The sequence below is a fragment of the Sus scrofa genome, chromosome 5 (assembly GCF_054392235.1).
Source record: "Sus scrofa isolate SSC_HxYL_T2T_F1_AM1 chromosome 5, Sscrofa_HxYL_maternal_Yorkshire_Landrace_v2.0, whole genome shotgun sequence".
Lineage (NCBI taxonomy): Eukaryota > Metazoa > Chordata > Mammalia > Artiodactyla > Suidae > Sus > Sus scrofa.
This window is the reverse complement of record NC_139387.1, coordinates 14,087,234-14,114,393: the sequence shown is the minus strand read 5'-3', so window position 1 is coordinate 14,114,393 and position 27,160 is coordinate 14,087,234. Positions and strand designations below refer to the sequence as shown.

The following is a 27,160-nucleotide window of genomic DNA, read 5'->3' as shown; positions in this document are numbered from 1 at the left end:
CCTCAGTGTATGAACAAAGGGACAAGAGCCCATCAAAGAGAAGTGTGTTTCATTTCACTCTGATTCATTTAATCATCATAACAACCTTAGAAGATATAAGCCATTATTAACCTCACCCCTGTTATAAAGATGTCGAAACTGAGGCACAGGCAGATGAAGTGACCTGCCCAAGGCCTTCTGTGGTGGAGGTGGAGACGGAGTTCAAACCCAGGCAGTCTGGGTCTCCCTGGGTCCAGTTTTAACTACCCTATGCTGCTTCCTAAGATGAAGACTGGGTGAGAAGCAGAGCAGAGCACATGGGGAACCCAGCTGTGACAGCCATCAGCCTGCCCTGTCCTCGCCAGGTTCACGGTGAACAGGACTGAAATCAAGCTCCATGTGAGCGGAGGAAACAGAGAGTGGAATAGCCTCGGGATTTCCCTGTGCTGATCACAGCTCCATCCCTGCAGGCGCTGGGCCCCAACGTCAGCTGTGTAATGCTCATTAATTTGCGCCAGCTCAGGGAGGGCCCTGCTGCTGGCCTTTCACATGGCTGGGGAAGGCAGACAACACACCTGCCAGCATGGCCAGAAAAGCATTTGAATCACTGCCAAACACAGTGCTTTGGCAAAACGCAGACAGTGCTTCTGGGCAACCGTGGCCCAGATTTAATAGCACCTAACATCCAGTCTCCAGGCTGAACAACCCATGATGCTTGCTGGACAGAGGGAAGAAGTAATAAGCAGGGACTCGGTACCAGAACTGCCAACACAGAAGTATAATAACAGCCGTAGTAATGGGAGTGTAGCTGGTGGTGGTGGCTCCATTTACTGACCTTCTGCCAGGAGCCAAGCACTGCACACCAGAGGTCCCCCAGCCTCACAACAACCCTGTTCAGGAAGTACAACCACCCCCATTTTACAGAAGAAGAAACTGAGGTCCAGAGATGATAAATAATGAACTCCACTTGTAACTATAATTACAGTCTGGCAGACACTGTTCTAAGCACGTGACCCTGTTTACTCACGCCATCCTTCCTCCAGCCTTATGAGGCAGGTGTGCAGCTCTTACCTGTACTATACAGACGTGGCCACTGAGGCCCAAAGTTACACTGCTGACAAGGGGCAGAGCTGTGATTCAAACCCTGGCAACCTGGCTCCTACGGACACAGTCGTAACCCCTGAGCGGCGCTGCCCCTCCACGGTATAAGGATGCAAACACAGGTCTGTCTGAGGCCTATTGATTTTCCATCACATCACGGGGCCTCAGGCCTCTGTGAGCCTGGAATCTGTCTTCTCGGGCGCCTTAAACTTAGCTCAGTTACCAGATCTGCTGCAGGTTCCCCAGCCCCTAAGCCCTGCCCCACACGCAATGGTCTCACCTCCGCGCTCCCTCTGCCTGGCACGCCTCCCCTTTGCCTTCCTACATTCTTCAGCCGGTCCATTCGGACTCAGCTCAGCCCCTTCTTCTCTGGGGAGGCTTCCAAATAGCACCTGCCTTATCAGTAAAGGACCTCAGAGTCATCAATGAATGCAGCCACCTGCCAGAGGGAGCTGGTGAGGCCTGAGGAAACGCAGGATGTGAAAACCCCGGTAAGGCCCCAGAGAGCGGAGGTGCACATCAAAGGAATGACTTCAGTGAGTCCAGACCCTGGTATCTTCCCATACAGAGAAAAGCGCTAAATTCTTTAACTTGAGATGTCTAGGTTTCTTTTATTAAGTCATCTTTTGTTTTGCCTACCTGCCCTTTGTTGCAAAACTCCTGCATATCCTAGCTCTTCCCTCTTGCCTCCTCAGAGCAGTTTTCTAAGGGTTACTTGAGATGCTGCCTCCAGGCCTAAGTTCTCATTGTTGTCCACCATATAAATCATAACTCTCAGCTTTCAAGGTGTGCATATTTTTTTGGTTGACACCATCTTCACTCACCAACTGATTAGAACTAAGGGAAGTGCTCTGTGTCCCCATGGAGCCCTGTGCATGCCCGTCACTGTGGGTTTATGGGAAGAACCAGGTCTGGCGGCAGACTCACTGAGCTGGAGAGGGTGGCAGGCAGGGCACCCAGAGTCAAGGAGAGTCCAGCCATGGCAGTCCTGTCTGCTGGGTCAGAAAACACATGGAGCCAAATAAGTACTCTTCCTAGAGACAAAGGAGACATTTGGGAGGCTTGCTCAGGCCTTTAAGGTATCTGAAGATGCAAAGGAAGGGCTGAAGTGAAGGTAAACACCAGCCACTTGGAATACCTGAATGAAGGTATTCAAGGGTGAGAAGAGAGACAGAGGCACAGAGAGAGAGACAGAGACACAGAGAAAGCCAGAGAGACAGGGAGAGACAGAGCTAGAAAGATGGAGGCAGAGACAGGGAGATAGAAAGAGACTGTAAGCACTGCAGCTTTTAATCTTATCACCTTCAGTTCTGACAGCCTCTGTCTGAGCATCCACAGGGCAGATGGCCAGCCTGGCGGTGCTTCTGGTGGCCAGGTGCCACCCTAATGAGGAATTTAGCAAGTTCACTCTAAAGGTGTGCTATTAGGCACCTCAAATCTATGAGGTCCAAAACAGAACTCCTGGTTTCCTGCCATCTCTCCTACCCAAACTGCCCCCTTCCCATCCTCCCCATCTCAATAAATACCCCATTGAGTGGTTTAACTAGAAATGTGGAGAGATGTAGATTCCTCCCTCTGGAGCCTCCCACACCCAGGCCACCTACTTCTTTCAACTTCAAGGTCACCACTAGCATCCAAACCATCATCAGCCCTCACCTGGACCAAACTAGAAGCTCTCTTCAGGCCTCCCCACCTGCCCCCCTTCAGTGTGGATGGTATTCAAGCTTCTTTCAAGGCCTGCAAGCCAACACTGTCTGGCGCCCTTCTCCTCACTCCAAACTGGCCTCCCTTCTGCCTCTCCAACAAACCAGCCTCCTTCCCCAGCACCACCCCTGCCCTCAGGCCTTTGCTCTTGCTGTTCCCTCTGCCCAGAACCTTCTCCCCTGTCTCATCTCCTTGCCACCTCCTTGTCATCCAGGTCTCAAGTCCAGTGCCACTTCCTCAGAGCTCTTCTCCGACCACTCCATTCAATGTTCATCCCAGACCCCTAGCCCCACCAACTCCATCTTCTTCCATCACCCTGCAGCAACTTCTTTAGAGCAGGAATGGCTTCACCTCTTGACAGGCCCCTCACGACATGGACCTCAGTCCTCTATTTCCAGCACATCATGCAGGACCTGGATGCAGGACTGGCACCCTGGGCGCTCAGTAATCACCTGTCAAAGGACTCTGGGACCCCATGGGTTGGGGGCTATACCTTGGCAGAAACACAGCTACCTGGAGGGGCTGGACCTGGGGAGGTGGGGGATGCCTGTGAAATCACACAGAACCATTCACTGGGGCACCCCTGCTCCCACCACTTTGTTGCCTGATGGAGGGATGAGGTACAGACAAGGAAGTAACTTGCCTGGGGTCACTTAGCGAAGTGGGGATGAGGCCAAGCACAGAACATAGGTCACCTAAGTCTTTGGCCAGTGGCTTTTTTCTGGCTCCACAATTATTATAATTAAATTAAAACTCTCAGGATATCAGTGCCTACTTGCTAATCCCTCACTTCACCCTCTCCAGGGAGTATTTTTCTCCTAAAAGAAAAAAAAAAATACTTGTAACCACTATGTGGCCGACTGTTTACTCAATTACTGCATTAATTTAATGACAAGCATCATCTCATTAATCCTCACATAACCCTGTGATGCAGATACAACTATAAGCCCCATTTTACAGATGAGGAAACTGAGGCTGGGGGGGGCATTCAGCAACTTGCAAAACATCAGGTAGATAAGTGGCAAAATTAAATCTTGCCTCTGGATCAGTCTAGTCCTTCTCCAGATGTAGCTCTTCAATCACTGTGATACCCTGGTTTGCTGCCCAACCCCTCCTCTCAACAATCAGGACAGCAATATCAATGTGACACTCCTTGATGGCCTGGCACCTACTGGACAGCACTCAGAGGCAGGTTCTGCACTGTCCTTCATCTTGGGGAGCCTAAGACTGAGCACTGGCTCAGAACGTTCTGGGAACAGGGGGCTCAGCTGCCATTCGGGGAGCACAGTCCCTTCTTGAAGACTAGGGAGGCTGGCAACCTCATGGTCACATGAAGGAGCAAGGGTGGGCAAGGCTGGCATGCAGATTTTCACTAAAAGAGGTGGCAGTTACCTCCAGTGGCTCGCTGTGTGACCCTAAAAATAATGATGATAGTAATAATAAAAATAATAGCAACAATATGAACAGAAATATAGCAATACAATAACAGTGATAATAACAGCAATGATATTATAAATATATAATATTTACAGAATGATTCCTACATATTGTACTGTGTTTACAGAGTGAATCAAATAGTCTTAATAGGAATCCTTTGTTATTATCCACTTCCCATACGGAGGAAAGTAAGGACCGGAAAGGTGGAGTAACTTGCCCAGGTGTCACCCTGATTCTGTGCGGGGTCAGGATTTGGCCCAGATTGGATTTAGCTCCTCACCCCACTGTCAGTATCCCCCCAGGCAAGCCCTTCCATCACCCCCCCCACCCATGGGCTTCTCCCCTTTGTAAAAGGAGGAGCTCAGATCTGAAAAACTTGGATGCTTATTTTTGATTCTCACTTCCAAGAGAAAGACACAGAAAAGTGGTTTCTTTCTCTGCCTTCCTCTATCCCGATATCTAACAATACTTGTCAGACCATATCAATAATAACACGGACAGAATTCTTGCTCCACGCCAGGCACTCAATTAAGCACTGTACCTGCATCCTCACTCTCTCCTGTACCCCTAGTAATCCTACAAGGAAAGGTCCAGTCTCCTTATTTCACAGCTGAAGCACCTGACGCTCAGAAAGGTTCAGTAACTTGCCCAAGGTCACACAGTAGGGAAGCTTCGGAACTCTAACCAGGCTGGTCTAATGTCAGAGCCTAGGCCTTTAACCACAAGTTTTTTCTGTTTGTTTCTCCCCCTCCCTCCTCCGGAGCAACTAAGCTTGGGAAGCAGCTGGCCCTACCCAAGCAGCAGTAATCCCCACCCCAGGCCAGGCGCTATGATACCTCACAGTGGATGACATGTGACATTCAGAGGAGCGCGCCCCCCCGAAGCAGAGCTTTCATATCCCCGCATCAGATTTCCACCCAAACATCCCCAGGCAGCCCTGTCGACCCTTCCAGAGTACGGCCCTGTGACCCTCTCCAGCTGTCACTTTCAGGCAGGGAGAGGTGTTCACACAGTTGCGATGGAGATGGCTGCTCTGCCAGCACCTGCAGAAAACAGGCGTTTCTGCTGCGCTCGCCGCTCCAACTGCTGAAAAGAAGTCGGACTCGCCTTCACGCCCACCAGTGCTTTCACCTCCACTTTTTTTTTTTTTTTTTTTTTTTTTTAATTACAAAAAGCTTTTCTCACATCCTTTCCCAGGAGGTTGGGACCTGCCTAGGGAGAGAAGCCTTCCGAGGAAAGGAGGAGCCCTTCAAGGGCCTCAGAACGAGGCCTGACATCGGGCCCCACAGCGCCCCCTGCCACAGAGCGCTGCGGCACCTTCTTTACTGGAGAAGAAGCGGGGGTGGAGGGAGGAACCAAGAAATCCCTTGGCCCCTGAGACCTGAACCCCGACAGCCAGTCATCCCATTTCACAGAAGGGTTAAGTTAGGGATCTGGACTAGGAGCCAGGCTACAGCTCAACCTCTCTCCCCTCCCTGGATCATACCTTGATTAGCTGTGGTGGTGCCCGACCCCTGGGTTGCTGGAGGAAGCCTGGGGCTCTGCTGGGACTTGTTCTGCTTCTGGGCTTCAGGGCTGTTCCGCCGAGCCTGCAGCAGAGCAGAGCGCCCTGCTCAAGAAATCCTGCTCCAAAGACTCCCTGGTTCACCTTCCAGGGCTCCCTTCCCATAAAGCCGTGGCAATGCCCCCCCCCCCCGCCCCCGAATCGTCCCCACCATCATGAATATGAACCATGTAACGAGCATTTTCAGGGTGCCAGCCTCAGCGCGGCACACTAAAGGTCTCTGTCTAGCCTCCTGGCAATCCCTCGAGATGGGCATCATCAACCCCATCAAATGTCTAAAGAAATCTCCATTCAAGGGAGTGAGCGGACACGTCTGAGGCCACCCAGCCAACAGGGATGGAACTGGGATTCAAATTGAGGTCTGCTCCGCCCAAAGGCCCCTGTTCAATGCCTCCAGGTGGGTGTTCTAGACTCTACATTTGTATACTTAAGATAATGCTCCCTCACCTCCTGGAGCTCTTGATTCAAATGTCCTTTTGAAAATCTGCCCCCCCAAATCCTTATCTTCTTCTCTTCTTTAGTTTTCCCTGCAAAACCCCCCTACCACCAATATATTACATGTTTTTGCTTTTGTAGTGTATTGTTTCTGTGCCCCCACCCCAACATGAATGTGGGCCCCATGATGTCAGAGATTTGGGTTTTGTTTCTATTTTTTCCCACTGTTGCATCTCCAGCACCAACTAGAAGGGGCTGGTACATGGTAGGCATTCAAAAGATGTGTGAGAGTCCGAGAAACGGAGTGAATCCATCTCTTGTATGGTGAGTGGTTTCACGTTCCTGTGTGATAAACTTTGTGAGGACAGGGATTGCATCAAATCCACCTACACAGCCTCAAAAGGGATTATTCTGGGTGTGGGAATGAATGAAAGAAATGCTTTCGACCCTCCCTTCATCTCCGCCTCTAGCTCAGACACGCACAATCTCCTTCACGGACCTCTGCAAAAACCCTCCTTCCTGGTCTCCCTGTGTCCAATTAGGTCTCCTCCAAACCCCATTTCCATAGCATATCGTGTCAACACAAATCTAACGTCACTGCCCTGCTTAAACACCGCAGCTGCTCCTGGATGAACATCCAAGCTTTTGCACGCAGCTCTGAGACCCTGCTGCGGAGCCAGGTGAAGCCTCAGCCTCCTCTTCCTCCAAGGTGCCCCTCACTCATGTCATCTTCACCAACTCTTATCTGCTTTCCTGCCACGCGGCCGTATGGCTTTGCCCATGCGGTTTCCACTCCCTGAAATGCCATCCTCTTTCATTCTCCTCTGAGCCCCACCTCCCATCTCACGGGGTTAGTGAACTCCATTCGTTTTTCAAAACTCAGCTCAGCTATTCCTCCCTCAGGAAGCCTCCCCAGATCTCCCTCTGTCCCTCTGCCAAAGGAAACTTCAAAAACACTCCCAGGTAATGTAGTTTTCCTTCTGCACTGTCTGGATGTCTTTTGCACAGCAAACTCAACCAACCAACTGCTATGGACTGAATGTTTGTATCCCCCTCCTCCAAATCCACATAATGAAGCCAGAATCCCCAGGGTGATGGTATTAGGACATGGGGCCTTTAGAGGTCATTAGGTCATGAGAGTGAAGCCCTCATGATGGAACTGTGCCCTTATTAGAAGAGACACAGCGAGCTTGCGTCCTCTCTCCCTGTCCTCTACCAGATGGAGATGGCCATCTGCAAATCAGGAAGCAGACTCACAGAACCCAACCACACCCGCGCCCTGATGGCAGACTTGCCAGCTTCCCGAACTGTGAGAAATAATGTCTGTTGTCTAAGCCTTCAGTCTATGGTAATTTATTATAGGAGCTAGAACTTGTTGAGAACCTTGAAATAAGGGGAGAAAAAGTCCCAAAGCCCACAAGTTTACAGCATCTTTTTCTATATTTTACAAAAGGAGAAAAGCCCATTAGATTCTTTTGATTCTTCCTTAGGAAACAATGCACATGTACCTACTTGGTCATTTGCCTGCCCTGACTTCAGCCAAATACACATGGAAAATCAGAAAGAGTTAAGCAGCAGGAAAGTACACTGGCTACTCAAAGCAGGGGAAGTTGAGCAGAAAGACAGATTGATTGATTGATTGATTGATTGATTGATTGATTTATATCTTTTGTCTTTTTACAGGCGCACCTACGGCGCGTGGAGGTTCCCAGGCTAGGGGTCTAATCCGAGCTGTTGCTGCCAGCCTACGCCACAGCCACAGCAATGCCAGATCCGAGCCATGTCTGTGACCTACCCCACAGCTCACAGCAATGCCGGATCCTTAACCCACTGAGCGAGGCCAGAGATCGAACCCGAAACCACATGGTTCCTAGTCGGATTCATTTCTGCTGTGCCACGATGGGAACTCCAGAGAGACAGATTTAGAAGAACTCTAAAAACATAATAATCTAGGGCCATCTCATTTCAGTGAGACAGGCTGGGACCTGGGACCTAGGACCCTTGGCTGCAATAGCTGCAGTGCCTACACCTGGACAAATATCTCCTCAAGCAACAAAATACAAAGAAATTACAAGGGACTAAAAACAACCGCATGTATACTCAGTTCGGGCAAATTACAGACAGAAAGATATCAAAAAACCAAAAGACCAGCTCCCACTCCTGAAGAGCAGAGAGCAAAAGCAGAGTACTACGCATGCCCTTTGTACATGAAAGGGGTGAGCAAACCACTTAAGCCATCCCTGGCCTGACCCCTGGACCTCACCCCATATAAGAAACCAGCTTGCCCCCCTTCCCTATGGTGAGTGAGTGAGCAAGGGAGCCTGTTGCTTGTTTTTGCTCCCCCTGCTGCAGCAGGGGCCCCAAATAAAGCCTTGCCTGACTTTCTCACCTGGCCTCTTATCAGCTTCTATTGATTAAGGGAGCCAAGAACTCTGGATGGTAACACAGGGCAAACAGTTGCACATATAATAACTTCTGGGACCATCATGTATTATAACATTTTATGTTGCTCTTTCAAACCTCAAAAAAGATAAACTATATACTGTTATTATTTAGACAAGAAAGAATAAAAATCATTAAGTTTTAACCCAAAGGCTAAAATCAGAAAAGAAGAATCTATGTAACATAAAACTATCATTGAAGAGTTCTTGTCATAACACAACAGTATGAACCCAACAGCATCCATGAGGATGCAGGTTTCATCCCTGGCCTTGCTCAGTGGGTTAAGGATCCAGCATTGCTGTGGGTTGTGGTGTAGGTCACAGATGTGGTCAGATCCCACACTGCTGTGGCTGTGGCCTAGGCCAGTTGTTGCAGCTCCAATTTAATCCCTAGCCTGGGAATTTCCATATGGCACACGTTCGGCCCTAAAAAGAAAAAAAAATAAGTAAAAAATAAAAGTAGCCCCTATGTGGAATAACCCTAAGAATAACACACAACAGTGACACAATAACTACTGTATGTGTGTTATTGCTGCTACTACTACCTCTCCTCCTCAGACGCTGCAGATGCTCCAGAGGGTTTATGCAGCATAATCGTTAAAAGCACAGGCTCTGAAGTCAAAACTACTCGAGTTAATTTCCTGAACTTCAATTTCCCAGCACTGTGACCTTGGGCCTGTCATTCCTCTTTCTGCATCTCACTTTGCTCACCCTAAAACAGAGGAAATAATTTTATCTCATCCACAGGCTTACTGTGAGAATGAAATGGGTTAATCCATGTAAAACGCATTGAAGGAGGCTTGGCCCACCTCAACTGTGCGATATATTTGTAGTTAAGCCCCCGGAAGATGTGGCTCTGGCATCCAGGATGATATGCATGAAGGAGCTGCAGAGTCTGTGAGCTTTGAGGAAGGCCCGTGGTAGGACTGGGTACAGGGCATCCTGCAGCAAAGCTCTGCCTACTCTACCCCAGCCAGCTTGTTCACTGTAGCCACGGCTTTCCTCAGTGGTGCTGCATCACAAGAGACTTTGAAAACACAGCAGTCCCTCTGCACACCCAGCTCTTGGACTGCTGGGTACTGCTTAGTAAAGGGGGAGCTGATGAGTTGCTGCAATCCCTTTAGACCCACTGAGCACAGGAAGTCATGTGACTCCCACCCATCACTAAGCAGACAGGTACCCTTTGGTCATTCATCATCATCACCCAACCTCCATTTCCTCTTTGCTCCAGCCAGCCCCTATCACTCCCAAGTTTCTGCTTGTGCTTTTCCCTCTTCCTGGCCACTCTTTCCCCAGCTTTCTCCAAGCCAGAATTCCTACTAAACACTGACACCCGCCTCAAACATCACTTCTTCTGTAACATCACTCCAGCTAGGTCCTCTGGGGGCTTCTCACAGGGTGGTCGGTCAATCACCTACACTGGGTGATTTGTGGTGATTACTGACCGCAGACCTCTGACTTTTGTGGTGGAACCCAGCCAGCTGCATGGTCGCCAACCTCCCTAGCCATCTCTGATACACACTGACGTTCAGAGAGGCTGCCCAGAGAGCTGGCCTTGCACAACTTACATTTGACAATTTCTCTGTCACCTGGGCTTCCCCAGTAATTTTCACATGAGCTCTATGAGTGCACCTGGTCATGTTCCAGGTGAACAGCTTATGGTTCATCTCCCCTCACCCCACTGTGAGCTACTTGAGGACAGAGAGGGTGCCTGAGTTCTACTGAAATTCTCAGCCCCTCCAGCAATGTTGCCATCCTTGACTCCTCTTTTTCCTCATATTCCATCCATCACCGCGTCCAGATGGTTCTACTTTCAAAAGATTTGTTTTGACCACTTCTCACCTCTTTCATCCCAATGGCCTTACTCCAAAATACCATCATTTCTGCCCATGGACTACTGCTATAACTGGGAAGGACTCTAAGGGGCCTTCCCAGGACAGAACCCTCCCTCATATCCTCTGTTTTAGCTCTTCTTGGAAGGACTTAGGTAACAGTATCCAATGTACAATTCCTGAGTTGTTTTGCAGATGCTAAAGCCACCACTATTATTTGATGACCAGGACCACGTAGCCCTCAGGCCTACTGAAGCCTAAGGACTGACAATATTAACCCCTGTGACGTGGCCCTATTACCTCCCCATCAGCCAACCAATCAGAGAACTGTGCATGAGCCGATCACATACCCGGCGGTGCTCCTCCTTTAACTTGCCTTCAAAAATGCTTTGCTGAAACCAGGGGGAGTTTGGGCGTGTTGACTACTAGATTCCCTGGACTCCTTGCCTGATGCCCTGTGATAACTGCTTAATTTTCCTCCATCACAACCTGGAGGTAGTAGATTGGCTTTACTCTGCGTGGGGGAGTGAACCCAAGTTTGGTTTGGTAATAGTGCAATGGTTCACTCACTGATCCCTCCACTTGAACTCCTGTGCCTTACAACTTCCTGTCCACACGGCATTCAGAATAATTCCTTAAAAACAAATCAAACATTTACAAATCACATATTCAAGAAACCACCAGTAAGCAGAAGATATAAAGCATATTCAAAACTTGAGAGTAAAGCAATGAGATCCTACTGTGTAGCACTGGGAACTACATCTAGTGACATTATGGAGCGTGATAATGTGAGAAAAAAGAATCTATACATGTATATGTAACTGGGTCACCATGCTGTACAGTAGAAAATTGACAGAACACTGTAAACCAGCTATAATAAAAAAAAATAGAAAACATTATTTAGAAAAAAACTCAGAGTTCCCATCTTGGCACAGTTGTTAACAAATCCGACTAAGAACCATGAGGTTGTGGGTTTGATCCCTGGCCTTGCTCAGTGGGTTAAGAATCTGGCATTGCTGTGAGCTGTGGTGTAGGTTGAAGACTCAGCTTGGATCCCGCACTGCTGTGGCTCTGGCGTAGGCCAGCGTCTACAGCTCCAATTAGACCCCTAGCCTGGGAACCTCCATATGCCGCAGAAGCAGCCCTAGAAAAGACAAAAAAAAAAAAAAAAAACTCGACAGTAAGAAACACAAACACAACTTAAAAATGAATAATGGACCTGAACAGACACTTCACAAAGGGGATATAAGGATGGCTAAAACACACGTGAAAAGATATTCAATATAATTTTCCATTAGAGAAACATAAATTAAAACAATGGTGAGCTATCGCTAGACTATCAGAATAGCTAAAATAAAAAATATCGGCGTTCCCGTCGTGGCGCAGTGGTTAGCGAGTCCGACTAGGAACCATGAGGTTGCAGGTTCGGTCCCTGCCCTTGCTCAGTGGGTTGAGGATCTGGCATTGCCGTGAGCTGTGGTGTGGGTTGCAGACGCGGCTCGGATCCCGCGTTGCTGTGGCTCTGGCGTAGGCTGGCGGCTGCAGCTCCGATTCAACCCCTAGCCTGGGAACCTCCATATGCCGCGGGAGCGGCCCAAGAAATGGCAAAAAGACAAAAAAAAAAAAAAATCGAAAACACCAAGTGTTGACAAGAATATAGAGCAACCAGAACTTTTAAATATTGCTGAAGATAATATAAAATGCTTATAACCATGGCAGAAAACTGTTTGGCAGTTTCTTATAAAAATTGAATGTAAACTTATCATATGTCCCAGCAATCCAATTCCTAGGTACTATATACACCAGAGAAGCAAAAATATATGTTCACACAGAAGCCCGAATACACATGTTTAGAGCAGCTCTATTAATAATTGCCAAAAGCTGGGAAGAAGCCAAGTGTCCTTCAAGGGGTGAATGGATAGACAAACTGTGATATGTCTTTTCAATGGAATAGCAGCCAGCAATAAGAACAAACAAACTCTTGATACACCAACAACGTGAATGAATCTTGAAGACATTATGCTGAGGGAAAGAAGCCAGCCTCAGAAGGTTACAAACTGTATGATTCCACTTAAATGACATTCACAAAAGGAAAAAACAGTAGTGATGAAAAGTAGAGCTACAGTTGCCAAGTGTTAGAAGTGGGGAGTTTGTGGTAATAAAAGAATAGCAGGAAGGAAGTTATTGGATGAAGGAACTCTTCTGTGTCCTCATTGAGGTGTTGGTAGTGCCATGAAACTATGCACCTGTTAAAAGTCACGGAATTGTAGGCCAAGGCAAAGTCAATTTTACCACATGGCAATTAAAAAATAAAATCAATTAAAAGAATAAGTCAAACCACGTAACTTCCTTGTTCAAAACCTCCAACTTAGAATGGAATCCAAACTTCTCTCCAGAACCCATGATTCCCACCAATCTGGTTTCAGGTACCTCTCAGGTCACATCTCACACTCTCCCTTCTTGTGCCTCTACCTACCCTGAGACTCACTTGCTGTTCCCCCTGCTTGGAATTCTTTTACCCAGATATTTCCAAAACGCACTTCCTAACTTCCTTCCCGCCTCTACTCAAATATCAACTTCTCAAAGAGACTTCAACTGACTTTTCTATAATAGCATTTCCCATGCCCTCACACTGTTTTTTCTTCTTCTTCTCCTTCTCCTTCTCCTTCTTCTTCTTCTTCTTCTTTTTACAGTTGCACCTGTGGCATATGGAAGTTCCTGGGCTAGTGGTCTAACAGGAGCTGCAGCTGCAGACCTGTGCCACAGCCATGGCAACATGGGATCCAAGCCTCATCTGCAACCTAAGCCTCAGCCTGCAGCAACGCCAGATACTTAACCCACTAAGCAAGGCCAGGGATGGAACCTGAATCCTCACAGACACTATGTCCAGTTCTTAACCTGCAGAGCCACAAGGGAACAGCCACTCCTGTTTCATTTTTTTCATGGCACTGATCACTAACTGATGTCACGTGCTTTGTAGTTAGTTTCTGCTTCCCTACCAGAATATAAAATATATGAAGGTAGGGAGCTTGTCTGTACCATTCATCACTATGTCCTCAGCAACTGGGACATTGCCTATCACAAGATAAGAGCTCCGTAAATATTTGTTAAATGCTCAATGATTAAACTCAAGAGATGAACAGTCAATGACGGAATTCTCAAAGACATACTTTGACTTCTTTGTAGCATGCCTCAAATCACCTGCCACTTGGCCCCTGAGTAAGGCAGCCCCAGCCTAGAATATTTAGTTCAGCTCTTGGTGCTTTCAAAATGAATTAAGCTCAACATCTCCCTTCCAAGGGCAGCTTTCCGGTGCTTGGATGGGTAACGAGCATGAGGAAGTGCTAGGATGGGCAAGGCTGCAAGCATACACGGTCTCAGAGTAATGCCACACGGGGTTTCCTAAGGGCTTGTAAAAAGCTATCTAGAAGTGCTACTAATGTGGGCAAAGAAGTTGGAGGTGAGATTGAAGAGAGAAAAAATATACCACCTCTCCTCAACACCTTTCCAAGGAGAAGGAATAAATTAGCACTTACAGGACGCCTACTCTACATGTTCCCGGCACTCCCTAAAGGTTCTCATTTAAACTTCCATCCACCCTTGAGGTGGGGTCTACTGATCACATTTTCCTGAGTGAAAAAGCCCAAAGACAGAGAGGTGAGGTAACCCGCCCAATGTCACACAACTAATGGTAATGTCTGGTGCTTTGAACTCAGGTCTGTGCAGTGTCCGACCTCATTCTTTGTCCACTTTGGATTTTAGAAGCAGTAGTCAGGGGCGTGAGAGTGAGAACTATCCAGAGAAGCCAAACAGACATGGTTTCCTCCAATAGGAAACGCCAGTCTGGACACGGCTGACCAGGTTCTTCACCAAAACTTTTCAAAGACCAGGGAGTTCCTGTTGTGGCTCAGCGGAAATGGACCCGACTAGACTCCGTGAGGATGCAGGTTCAATCCCTGGCCTCGCTCAGTGGGTTAAGGACTGGCATTGCTGTGAGCTGTGGTGTAGGCCGGCGGCTACAGCTCTGATTCGACCCCTAGCCTGGGAACCTCCATATGCTGTGGGTGTGGCCCTAAAAAGACGAAAAAAAATTTTTTTTTCAAAGACCAGCATTGGCAAGTCTGCTAAACTAAGATGCAGCGTACCTTCCATTGTAAGTGTATTGAAGATCTGCTCTGTAACTGGGCTTGGGGTATCTACATGTATTATCTCATTTAATTTTCGTTATCATATAAAAAGTTACATATATGAAGTATTAGAGGCTGTTTATCCAAACGCAATGGCACAAACCCTGCAAGCAAACAAGAGCACCTGGCAGTCCTGTAGCCTCCCTTCTTGCCAGTTAAAAATGTTGCAGTTACCTCAAAGACAGAGCAGTAGGAACCCGAGACAGCTGCATATAAATTTCATTTTGCTACTTCTTTCAGTCTTGGTTAGCATTTATTTTCATTTTTCATTTTTAAATTTTTTTCAGGTTTTTATAACGATTTTTATTTTTTCCATTGTAGCTGGTTTACAGTATTCTGTCAGTTTTCTACTGTACAGCAAGGTGACCCAGGTACACATACTTGTATACATTCTTATTTCTCACATTATCATGCTCCATCATAAGTGACTAGATATAGTTCCCAGCGCTATATAGCAGGATCGCATTGCTTATCCATTTCAAAGGCAATAGTTTGCACCTATCAGTCCCAAATTCCAACTCCCTCCCCCTCCCCCTTGGCAACCACAAGTCTATTCTCTATGTCCATGATTTTCTTTTCTGTGGAAAGGTTCCTTTGTGCCGTATATTAGATTCCAGATATAAGTGATATCACATGGTATTTTTCTCTTTCTGACTTACTTCACTTAGTGTGTGAGTTTCTAGTTCCATTCTTGGTTGTGTTCTACACACTAGTTAGCATAGAAATTATTGTTCAGGTCTGCACAGAGGAAAACTGCATATAATGCGATTTGGTGGGCAATGAGAATATTTTCAAGGGTATTTTGGCTGTGAATGATTTCCACCCCATACTATGGCTTTGGGATTTAAAAACAAGTAAGACACAGCTCTGCTTTACCCCTGGCCTCCTCTCCTTTACTCCTGCTTGAGAGAGGATCAGGAAATCTAGGAGGGAAATTAGAGATGAGCAATGCCTGAAGGTTACCACCCACTTCTCATGACAGGGGCAAGGAGGCTGGATCCCTGCCCACTGGACAGGTGCCACCAGCAGCACATTTTTCCTCCATTTACCTGCCATCTGCTCCCCTCCAACTTCCACACCCATGGCTGCTAGCTTTGCTCACCACCCTTGCAGAATAACTATAAGTATTAGGATAATTCTTTCTTAACATAATAGTGATTAAGAAAAGAGTCATAGGCATTCCCGTTGTGGCTCAGTGGGTTATGAACCTGACTAGTATCCATGAGGATGCAGGTTTGATCCCTGGCCTCCCTCAGTGGGTTCAGGATCCAGTATTGCCACAAGTTGTACTGTATGTCACAGATCTGATCCTAATTTGCTGTGGCTGTGACGTAGCTGCAGCTCCAATTCGACCCCTAGCCTAGGAACTTCCATATGCCACAAGCACAGCCCTAAAAAGAAAAAAGAAAAAAAAAAAAAAAAAAAGGAGAGAGAGTCACATATACGCCCTGCCCTTTTTCTTTTACTTTTCTTTTTTTTATGGCTGCACTTATGTCACATGGATGTTCCACGGCCAGGGATTGAATCCACACCTCAGCAGCCACCTGAACTGCTGCAGAGACAATGCTAGATCCTTACCCCACTGAGCCACAGCAGGAACTCCTGCACTGTGCTTTTTAATAATTTCTTGGTGGTTTTTAATTGTAGGTGTACCTCTCTGCACATCTAAGATACTGACACCCACCTCCTCAGGAGGCAGCTCCACTGAGTAGGTTCCACATTTGGGGAGCTGTGCCCTGGAAACATGCAGTCTAGTTGGGAAGACAAAGAGCAAAGATCACATGTCATGTGGCAAATGTTCTTTCAGGGGTAGAAATGAGTCCCAGCCCCATACAGAAAGAAAGGGTCAGGACTGCAGCCCCTCCACCTAGAAAGATGGCTGACCTGTGAGCTAGACCCATGAAACAAAGCTTGCATCCTGAGTCCCTTCTAGGACACTGACCAGGTCTCACACTTTGCTTACCACCACATCTGTGTCTCAGACACCTGCCTCAATGCCAAAATAGAGTAGGTGCATAAGGAGTCTTATTCTAACCTTCCAGCACTTCAAAACTAAGTTCAAAAGATCCTGAAGATCTCATCTCTTTCATAAGTTCCTGCTGTGATGCAGTAAGTTAAGAATCTGACTGCAGTGGCTCAGGTGGCTTGGAAGACTTGGGTTCCATCCCCAGCCCAGCACAGCGGGTTAAAGGATCCTGTGTTGCTGAAAGCTGCAGTGTAAATAGCAGCTGCAGCTCAAATTCAGTCCCAGGCCCCGGGAACATCCATATGCTGTAAGTGTGGCGATTAAGAAAAAAACTCTAATAATAATATCCCTTCAAATGCTTAAGGCAAGTTATCTTGGTCTCTATCCCTGCCATCTACCAACTCACTGAGTGATGGACGAAGGTAACCTAACTCTCTAGACCTCCATTTTCCCAGAGAGAAATTGAGGGGCCTGGTCCAAAGGATTGTAGTGACTGTCTGCTGTCACAGAAAACTGGATACTCTGGAGTTCCCATCATGGCTCAGAGGTTAACAAATCTGACTAGCATCCGTGAGGACACAGGTTCGATCCCTGGCCTTGCTCAGCGGATTAAGGATCCGGCACTGAGGTGAACTGCGGTGTAGGTCGCAGACGCCGCTTGGATCCTGCATTGCTGTGGCTGTGTTGTAGGCCGGCTGCTACAGCTCTGCTTCGACCCCTAGCCTGGGAATCTCCATGTGCCGCAGATGCGACCCTAAAAAGAGAAAGACAGACAGACAGAAAGAAGGAAAGGAAGAAAGAGAGAAAGGAAGGAAGAAAGAAAGAAAACTGAATAATCCACAATAATCTGGCAGAACTAGTCGATCTGAAAATGAGTGCGTGATTTCCAACAGAATGAAGAGCATGCAAGGAACCAGAGGATAAGGATTCCAGCCTCAGCTTTTCCATTATTCTGCCATGTACCACCGCCCCAGCATAGTGACCAGCACAGGTTCAAGTGCCAGTGTCCACCGTAGCTGAGTGATGATCTTGGTAAGTCTCTGAACCCCTTCAACCTTGATTCTCTCATCTGTAAATCAGATCATTCATCACACTTCCCCCCAGGTCTATGGGGAGGGTGACAGGAGTTAAATCGTGCGCAAAGCCCCCAACACCCAGAGGACACATGCTATATGTCCCTTTATGCAAATACCCTTTACCCAGCCAATCCACTTAACCAACAGACTCAGATTCTGAGGCTTTTCATGATCCAGAGTGCAGACAGCCAGAGTAGTAGGGCCCTAAAAGTCAGCTCAGCTAGTCCAACTCCCTCCTACCTCTGTGACTGACAAGTGAGGAAACTGAGGCCCAGAGAGGCACAGCGACTTGCCAAGAACGCAGTTCACTCCACAGATACACACCCAGGGTCATACAAGACACAGAGAGAAAACTGCAGGTTCTGCTCTCCCTAAAGAAACTAAGGATACTCCACAGATAACCAAATTCGGAAAAGTAAAAACAATAGAACTTTTATTTACATATTTTTTGGAGGGCTGCAAGAGAGACATAGCATCATAGTTTGTCTATGAAATGCAAGGTTTCCCTGAATTCCTGTGAAATGAAGCCCAGTTTCTTGCCAGCAAGCCCTTCCCAGTTACTCCGCTCCCCTCCCCCACCCCATCTTGACTCCTCTCAGTTGGCACCTTGAGGCAGACACCTGCATTAGGATCCTCTCCAGACACCATGAGAAGTCTCAGGTGGGGGCAATAATGCACGCCCCCTTAAACACAATCAGGAAAATCCTCACAACGGTACTGCCATAATAGGAAAAGAAACTCATCCCCCGCCCCCACCGCCATCCCCAAGAGCCCCAGCATGAGACGACCTGGAACATGCCCAATTTCAGGAAGAGACGCCCATAACTCAAGGGTCAGGGATGCAAAGGTTCCCCTAAAAGACACGATCAAAAAGCCCTGAGACCATTTAGGTATTTCCGGACACACCTCAGCCCAGAGTCCAGTGAGGGCACTTGGCCGAGCGGGAGCCCAGACAAAATAAAGACGGGTCTGGGTTAGAGCTGGCTCCAGGGAGACAGTGCTCACCTGACACCCACTCCTGCCCCTGATTCCCAGAGAAAAGCATTCCCCTTCCAGAAAGAAGCATTTGGCAGAAAGCTACACTGAGAGCACGCCTGTGGATAGCACACGCCCCACCAGTGTCTCCCTCATCCGGCCTCACATTGTGTTCTCGAGCAAAGAGACGGAGAGGGAGTTCCTCTGGGCCCGGCTCACCCCGCAGGTGGGGCCGGCTTCGCAAGGAGCCAGTGTCTGACCTTCCTTCTAGAGCTGTTCCCACCCACCCACCCCCAGGCTCCTCCCCGCCAGGCCCATTCTTCCTTCCAAAACCCTGGGCTCACCTCCTGGCTCTGAGGATCCCGCCAGTTTGAACAATGCTCAGAAGCAGGTGGCCATTTAGCAATTCATCCAGTGGTACCTCTGAGGGCCAGAGCAGCAGGATCTGTGCCCCGTGTCTGTCCCCTGTGGCAAGGAGAGACTGCTGGGTGGAACTTTGAAAGGGTTCCCCTTCCCTACGCAATCCTGACCACTTTCCTCCCCCCCCTCCTCCCCCCCACCCTCCGTAGTACTATGGAGACACGTGCTGTGCTTGGGAGGAGGTAAGAAGGAAGGTGCAGCTGAGCCATGCTACAAGCTCACATCTAGCAGAAGAGGAAAAGGGGGAAAAAATAGCTCTATCTGCTGCCACAGACTTATTAACCCTTGGGCTCCAGCTTTGCTCCTCACACAGCTGAAAAGAGAGAAACAATACACTTAACCAATGGAGTGCTGGCCAAAGACATTACATCATCAGTCAGCACCATCATTGGCTAATAATTCCTCGAAGGCAACGTTCTGCTTCTAGGTGCTTAACTCTTTCGTGTGCATCACAGCAAAGACTCCAGCACTGGGTCGAAAGCAATGGTTCTGGGATGTTGCTTCATCAGAATCATCAGAGGCGCTTTCTAAAGCACCTCACTGCAGACTTCAGTGTTCCGCCCCCAAACCATCTAAACCAGATTCTTCACAGGGAGCATGGATTTCTGTGTTTTAACTGTGTACAGAGTCTGGAGACCGCTGGTCTATTCGGAAAGTCTTCCCCTCCATAAAATAAATGAGACAACATGTTTCTGAACATTTATTATGGTCCCAATACTTTACTACATCATCCCATTCACTTCCTGTACTGGGTAGTGGATGTGACCGGCTCCATTTTTATGGGTATAAAAGGTAAGATTCCGAGAGACAGAGTCTCTTGCTCAGAGTCATTTGCACAGAGACAGAGCCTGGCTCTGAAAGCCAGGCTCTTTGTACCCTACCATGCTACTCCTTTGAAGCTTCCACTTGAAATCAAACCAAGCTATCTGTCTACTTATTGCTTCTAGGGTAATAGAAAAGACAGACCCTCTGGATGAGTGGAAAATGCCAGTAATTGAAGAACTGGGGAATGGCAAATTCCCACAGCAGGTGTTCAGGATCTGACCTCTCCAGAGACTCATTCTCTTTCTCAGGCTCGATTCTTCTGCTTCTGCCACAAATCTTTGCTGAGCTGTCACTTTCTCTAGGAAGCCTCCTCCCACCCCCAAATCTGGAATAGATGCCCCTGCTCCAGGCTCCTGCGGTCCCCTGTATCTCTGAGCTGCAGCTGCTTGTTCACCAGGTAAATTCCACAAGATGAGAGCCGTTTCTACCTTTCACCAACATGCACCCAGCACAGTTAACTGCCCACTATGAGCACTCAGTCAGGACTGTGGAAAGAAGGGAGGGAGGGAGGGATGAAGGAAGAAGCAAGGAGGAAGGGAGGGAAGGTCTTTGCTGAAGGTCTAAATAGCATCACACTGAGGTGGGAAAGGCAAAGGACTGGAAGCCAGGGGAACCACATGAACAAACTGTCTGACTTTGGGCAAGTTCATTCCTGCAGGAGCCTTGGTTTCCTCATCTGAAAATGAGAACAGCAGCACCTTCCTCACAGGTAGTTAGGAGGACCAAATTAAAGACTGGTCCAGGCTCTGATGTGCTCTTCTACACTCTCTGTCCCTAGATCTCATCCATTTTCTTTGACATCTAAGTGCTGACAACTCCCTTATTTCCATCTCCAGCCCAGACGTACCCCGCTAGTCTCCGTGAGGATGTCTTCCGGGCATCTCCAAGAAAGCATGTGAATTTTCTCCCCTAACCATGACCTATCCCTCACCTAGTCTCCTGCCTTCTGGGATTCGGGCTCCCCGCCACACAATCTCTTTTTTCAGGGTAGGGGTAATTGAGGTGAAATTCACATAACAGAAAATGAACCATTTTAAAGTATACAATGTAGCAGCATTTAGTACATTCATAATAGTGTGCCACCACCACCTCTATCCACTTTCAAAACATTTTCATCACCCTCAAAGGAAACCACTTACCCTTGAAAAGTCATCTCCCATTTATCCTTCCTCCCCACCCCCCTGAAAAACACCAATCTGCTTTTTGTCTTTATGGATTGGCCTATTCTGAATGTTTCACATAAATGGAATCATATAATATGTGATCTTTTGTGCCTGGCTTCTTTTGCTTCACATGTCTTCAAGGTTCATGCACTTGGTAGCCTGTATCAGCACATCCTTCCTTTTATGGCTGAGCAATATTTCACTGTTAAGTATTACCACATTTTGTTTATCCAATCCCCTATTGATGGGCATTTGGCAACCACCCAATCTTAAATCGTAAATCTGGGGGCCCTTCCTGATATTTCCTTTTGTCATACTCCTGACGTCTAATGTATCAGCACGTCCTGCCCATTTCACAGCCAAATTATAGCTCCGATCTCTACGTTTCAAACACCATTGCTACTGTGCAGCCAGGACACCAACATCTCTCTCACCAAACTCCTAATCTGTGACCAGATCCCACCCTTCTCCCCTCTCCATCGTTCACCTGGTAGGAGCATAAACCATATCATCCATTCACCTCAGCAATATTTACTGAGCACATTTCTTCATGGAGCTTACCTCCTAAAGGCATGACAGACAGCAAACAAATGTATATTATGGTCATTAATAGGCTTATCATCCTACACAGACCCTTCACTGCCCTTTGAATAAAATCCAAGCTCAGCATGGCCTTCCAAGGCCCCATCCATTTCTCCAAACTCATCTCAAGCTGCTCCCCAGTCACACTGTGCTCCACTCCTCCACCTCCTGGATCTTGGGCAAGCTGTTCTCTCTGCCTCTTGATCTTGGCATTGCCGGACCTTTCTCATCCCTCAGACCTCAGGGTAAATATCACTTCTTGCTGATACTACTCTGTTAAACGGATCTACCCTTCATTCATTTCACTTGCTCAAAAAAAAAAAAAAAAATCTGTGCTAAACACTGTGCTGGGATAAAGTGCTATATGATCTCTTGGAGCCTTCAGTCCTGTGGGGAGGAACAATGACTAGTAAATAAAACGCATGAGCAAGTGCCCTGAAGGGGCTGGGGACCTGCTTTACACAAGATGGTCAAAAGGCCTTTCTGAGGAGGTTATATTGAAACTGAAGGACAGGAAAGAATCAATTGGGAAAATGGTCTATTACCCTCCATCACACCCTGCCTATGCAGTGCAATGTCCCACCCTTCAAAGTTTGCTTTGAAAGACTCAAAGTATTTACTGTTGGTCTCTGTCTCTCCTAATAGACTGAACTGTATTCCCAGCACCTAGGACAGTGTGTACCATTTAGGAGGCACTCAGTGCACATTGATGAATTAATTATTGATAAATTAATTAATCAGTCCACCAATGAAATCACTTGATAGAGCATAATAAGTCCTATCATTTTTGCTGTTGTTGTTATGGTTATTACTTTATGGCAAAATGATGCCGATCTCTGTTGGATCTTAGAAAACACTGGGTAAACTGTAAAATGAGAATAAAAGTACCTAAGCTAGATTGTCACCAGATAACTAGGAGAGAATACATGTGCATAACAGACACTCAAAAGTAGTCACTGTGGCCACTGTCAGCAAAGGTTCTTCCCTCACATAAGCTCAACTCGAACTCCAAAATCCATTTTCAGACAAAGCCGAGAAGTTCAAAGGTGAGAAAAAGGACCACTGTTTAAACACCTGCTCTGCTCTGGGCACAGGGCAAAGCACCTTCTGTCAGTTATCTCATCCACTTCCCAGGCCCATCCTGTAAGGTGGCTGCCGGTCACCCCCTTCCGGACCAAGGCTCACAGCTGAGTTCCTTTTGAGGAACTGTCCTGCTGAAGGGACACCCAAAGTTATGCCTCCTTCCCTGGGGGCAGCCTGCACCCACTGGCCGGTCAGCATGGGGTTTCAAAGGCCTGGGCTCATGCCTCAGGAGACCAGTTGAGGCCTCTCTTGCTCTGCATCGCAGATCAACTTCTCCCTCTGCCTTGTCCTGCTCCCCTCACCCACCCCCTACCTTGGAGAGTGAGGCCATTCCTCAAGAATCATCCGGCACGCAATTCTCAGAGACTCTGAGCCTTTTTCCAGGGAACCCAACCTATGACATGTGGAGATGATGATCTTCTTTTTTTTTTTTTTTTTTTGGTCTTTTTGCCATTTCTTGGGCCGCTCCTGCGGCATATGGAGGTTCCCGGGCTAGGGGTCGAATCAGAGCTGTAGCCACCAGCCTACGCCAGAGCCACAGCAACGCAGGATCCGAGCCCCGTCTCCGACCTACACCACAGCTCACGGCAACACCGGAACCTTGACCCACTGAGCAAGGGCAGGGACCGAACCCGCAACCTCATGGTTCCTAGTCGGATTCGTTAACCACTGCGCCACAACGAGAACTCCGATGATCTCCTTTTAAATCAGAAAACTGAGGTTCAGAAAGGTCAATAATGTCCCCAAGGCACAGGGCTAAAGTGTCTTTCTGATCTGACTCTCAGGCTAGGCTTTGCTCTTCACAACAGCCTGAGGCTGTGTCTCTGTGAGGGAGAAAGAAGAGTCCAGGGAGAGGGGAAAAGCAGAAGATCAGAAAAGGTAGGCAGAGGTACCCTTCACAATCCGCCAGGAGCCATCCCTGATGACAAGGTCCAGGTCAGAGCCACCAGAAACAATATGAAAATGACCTGCAGGTTGCAGAGGCAAGCATCACATGAGCACCATCTCCCTGCCTGAATGATCCATGCCTGCAAGCCAGGAAGCAGGGTTCCTGGGTGAATGGAGCTGACTTTAGGGGCCAAAATTATTAGCTACAACTAACCAGCTTTCTACTGCTCTGTCCGGTTTTCTACAAAGCTGCCAGAATTCTTTCACTGCCCTCCTTGAGCCCAAGACAAAATTCTAAACAGTCTTAAGGCTACATTTTAACATCTGGGCATGTTTTAGCTCCTGTCATACTGACAGCTCATCTCCTACCCACGAAAGCCCTGGTCCTATTTGATTAGCCCGTACAGCATTATCTGATGCTCTAAGTCAGGACACTGGACTTTTTCAGTTTCTTTACCTTTGCCCAAGAACATTTATCTGGAATTCCTGCACTTGCGCTCTCTCTCTCACACACACATACACCAGCTCACTCAGCTTTCAGCATGACAAACCCTCCTACTCCTCTAGCCCCCACTAGTCACCTCCTCTCTGAAGCCTTCCTGGCTTGTCCTCCTCTCCACCTCCTGTGCCCTGTACTACAGTGCACTGCAAGTGTTCCTCCTATTGTCCTTTTCAGTCCCAGGGGTTCCTCCAAGGCCATTCTTCCTGATGCTAGGGCTTAGCATAATGTCTGGCACTTAATAGGAGCCCAATAAATGCTGAATAAATACATGGGGCGTTGTATCGAGCGCTAGTCTCTCTGCTTCTAGCTTGGCCACGGGACCATTCTGAGATTTTTTCCTGAGCCCCAGGAGGTCTGGAAATAGGAAATGCATGATAAATGTGACCGCTAGCCCCCGGGGTAACAGGTCAGGAGGCGTCTGAAGACCTAGGGAGAGCAGAAGTCCGGCCGCTGTAGTCGCCAGCTTCCCGCAAGCTCTTCCCCGGGCCCTGGCGCTAGGTGGAGATTTTCTTGGAAGCCACTATCCTGAGCCTTTCTGGCTCTCAGGACTCTCAGGCATCCCTGTTCGCGGACCTGTCTGTCCCAGGGTTGGCTCCGGGACCTGGCAGCAGCAGCCCGGAGAGGGAGCGCGACGCCGCGGCTCCTAGCCTCCCTGTCGGGCCCCTCTGCTTCCCCGCATCCCGCGGGCACAGAGCCGGAGCGCCTGGGGAGACGCAGCCAGGCGCGCGGACGCCACCAGCAGCCCCGGCGGGAGGTGGCGGGGACTCCCTGCTGCCAGAAACCCCACAAAGTCTACTTCGGTGCGGGCCTTGCTTACCGTGCGAGCCTCCAGGAACCCAGAGCCGGATGGGTGCCTCCGCCAAGGGGCCGCCAGTCGATGCACTCCGGTCCAGTGCTCAGCCTCCGCACCCCGAGGCGAGCGAGCGTCTCCCCTCGGCCGCCCGCCCTCCCCGCGCCGCGGAGCCCCATTGGCTCGAGCAGCTAGGCCCCGCCCACGGACGGCCCCGCCCCTCCTGCCTCTCCCGCCTCTCCGGCCTCCCCCTACGGGGTTCTTCTCCTCAAGCTGGAAAAGTGCTTCTAGACTCAGCTCTCACCGGCTCAAGCAACCGAGAAAGGTACTAGTTCTCCATCCCAAGAGCGTCTAGACGCCCCTTGGGGAGTGTGAACAGTGCGTGTCCCTGAAAGCCTGCTTTGGAAAAGTCACCTGACCTCCCTGGCCCTCAAGAGGCGCCTTCAGAAATCCCACAGCAAAGTCTCTGGCCTGTGCTTGGCACTTAGCGCTGGGGCGGGGGGCGGGCATCAGGGAGCTGGACAAAGTCCACCGCCCTCAGGGTGTTTGCTGAGGTGGGGGTCGGGGCAGGCTATATGCAGATAAGACAATGTCAGATCCAGATCTTGTGAGCATTATGAGGGGAGGGTATTATCAATAAAATGGGCCTACGATAGTATAAACGAGATGGTCGCAGAGGCCACTTTGAACTAGGAGATTCCAGCAATTCCAGGGCTGATTGGGGTCAGCAAACGCACCGTGGTTGTGAGTCTGGGAGTGTGGTCCAGTATGGCCCGGTGTAGTGAGCAAGGGGAAAGTGGGCCATCGCCAGAGGTGGGAGGGAGTTAAGTTACCCAGAACTGCGTGGGCCACGGTGAGGAGCTTCAGTTTTGTTGTAAGGACAAAAATAGGCCATTGAAGAGTTTTAAGCAGAACTCTGACAGTTTTAAAAGACTACTCTGGCTTTTTGTGTGGAGAACGGATTTCAGAAGAGAAAGAATGGAAGCAGGGAGACCAGTTAGGAGGTGTCTTAGTCTCGCAATGCTGGCACTGCCATCACAGAGTACTATGGACTAGGTGGCTTAACAAAGGAATTAATTTCTCACAGTTCTGGAGGCTAGAGGTCCAAGATCAAGGTACCAACATGGTCAGTTTCTGGTGAGAGCTCTCTGCTTGGCTTGTAGGCTGTTGCCTTCTCCCTGTGTCCTCGTGGTGGGGAGAGATAGAGCAAGCTCTCTTGGTGTCTCTCCTTCCAAGAGCCCTCATCGTATCATGATCTCCCCGTCCCCATGATCTCATCTAAACCTAATTACCTCCCAAAGGCCCCATTTCCAAATACCATCATGCTGAGGGTTAGGGCTTCTGCATGTAAATTTGGGGGGTACCTAGTTTAGGGCATAGCAAGAGGCTATTGCAGAAGTCCAGGCAAGAGATGATGGGAGCTTAGACCAAGGTGGTGACAGCAAAGATGGGGAGAGTGGACCGAATTAAATACATTTTGAGAGGATCGTGGAAAGGCTTGCTGATGGATTGGACTTAGGGGAGGAGGAAAATGGATGAATGAAGAATGACTCCTAGGTGTTTTGTCTTGAGCTACCCATAGGATCATGGTGCTGTCACCACCATGGAGAAGACAGGTTGGAGGCAGAGGAAAATTAAGGCTCCATTGCTGGCATTTGTGCGCCTTATTAGATATCCCAAAACAATAGTGCCAGATTCTCTTCAAATGGTTTCACATATGTTAACTAATTGTCTATATAATTCTTATAATAACAGTATGATGGAAAAGTACACTCACTATCCCCATAGTACAGGTGGGTAAAATGAAGGCCCTGAAAGGTGAAGTGACCTGCCCAAGGTCGGTGGCTGGATACCCAAGTCTAGAACACAGGTGAGAGTCTGAAGTCTGTATTGGAGGGTGCCCTGACCTGGTCTATATGGAACCACCCAGAGAGAACATGCAGTGTGAGAAGAGAGCCAAGGGCTGAGACCCTCCAACTTTCTCTTCCAACATCTTCCATTTATTGCATGACCTTTACTAAGCAACCTCAGTCAATAAGAAGGAGTGACTCGGTTCCCGTCATGGCTCAGTGGTTAACGAATCTGACTAGCATCCATGATGATGCAGGTTCAATCCCTGGCCTTGCTCAGTGCATTAAGGATCGCACATTGCCATTAGCTGTGGTGTAGGTCACAGACGTGGCTCGTATCCTGCGTTGCTATGGCTGTAG

General features: G+C 48.5%; 1 protein-coding gene and 1 non-coding gene across 11 annotated transcripts in view; both read right to left on the bottom strand.

Moving 5' to 3' along the window:
• SYN3 (synapsin III) overlaps nt 1-25,070 on the bottom strand; it is a 483,026-nt gene extending 457,956 nt beyond the window's left edge. For 3 of the 10 annotated variants that reach the window (XR_014803099.1, XM_021091549.2, XM_021091548.2), the window contains exon 1: nt 24,978-25,070. The gene's annotated coding sequence lies outside the window, so the exon portion shown is untranslated. Of the gene's footprint in view, nt 1-5,707; nt 5,811-18,727; nt 18,955-19,041; nt 19,360-24,977 lie in introns of those variants that run through there. The other 7 variants (XR_014803100.1, XM_084955484.1, XM_084955483.1 and 4 more) reach the window with 4 other exon arrangements.
• Nucleotides 14,208-14,301, bottom strand: MIR9790 (microRNA mir-9790). The gene has a single exon (NR_128471.1). It is a non-coding gene; the product is annotated as a microRNA mir-9790 (primary transcript).
• Nucleotides 25,071-27,160: the final 2,090 nt, after the last annotated feature.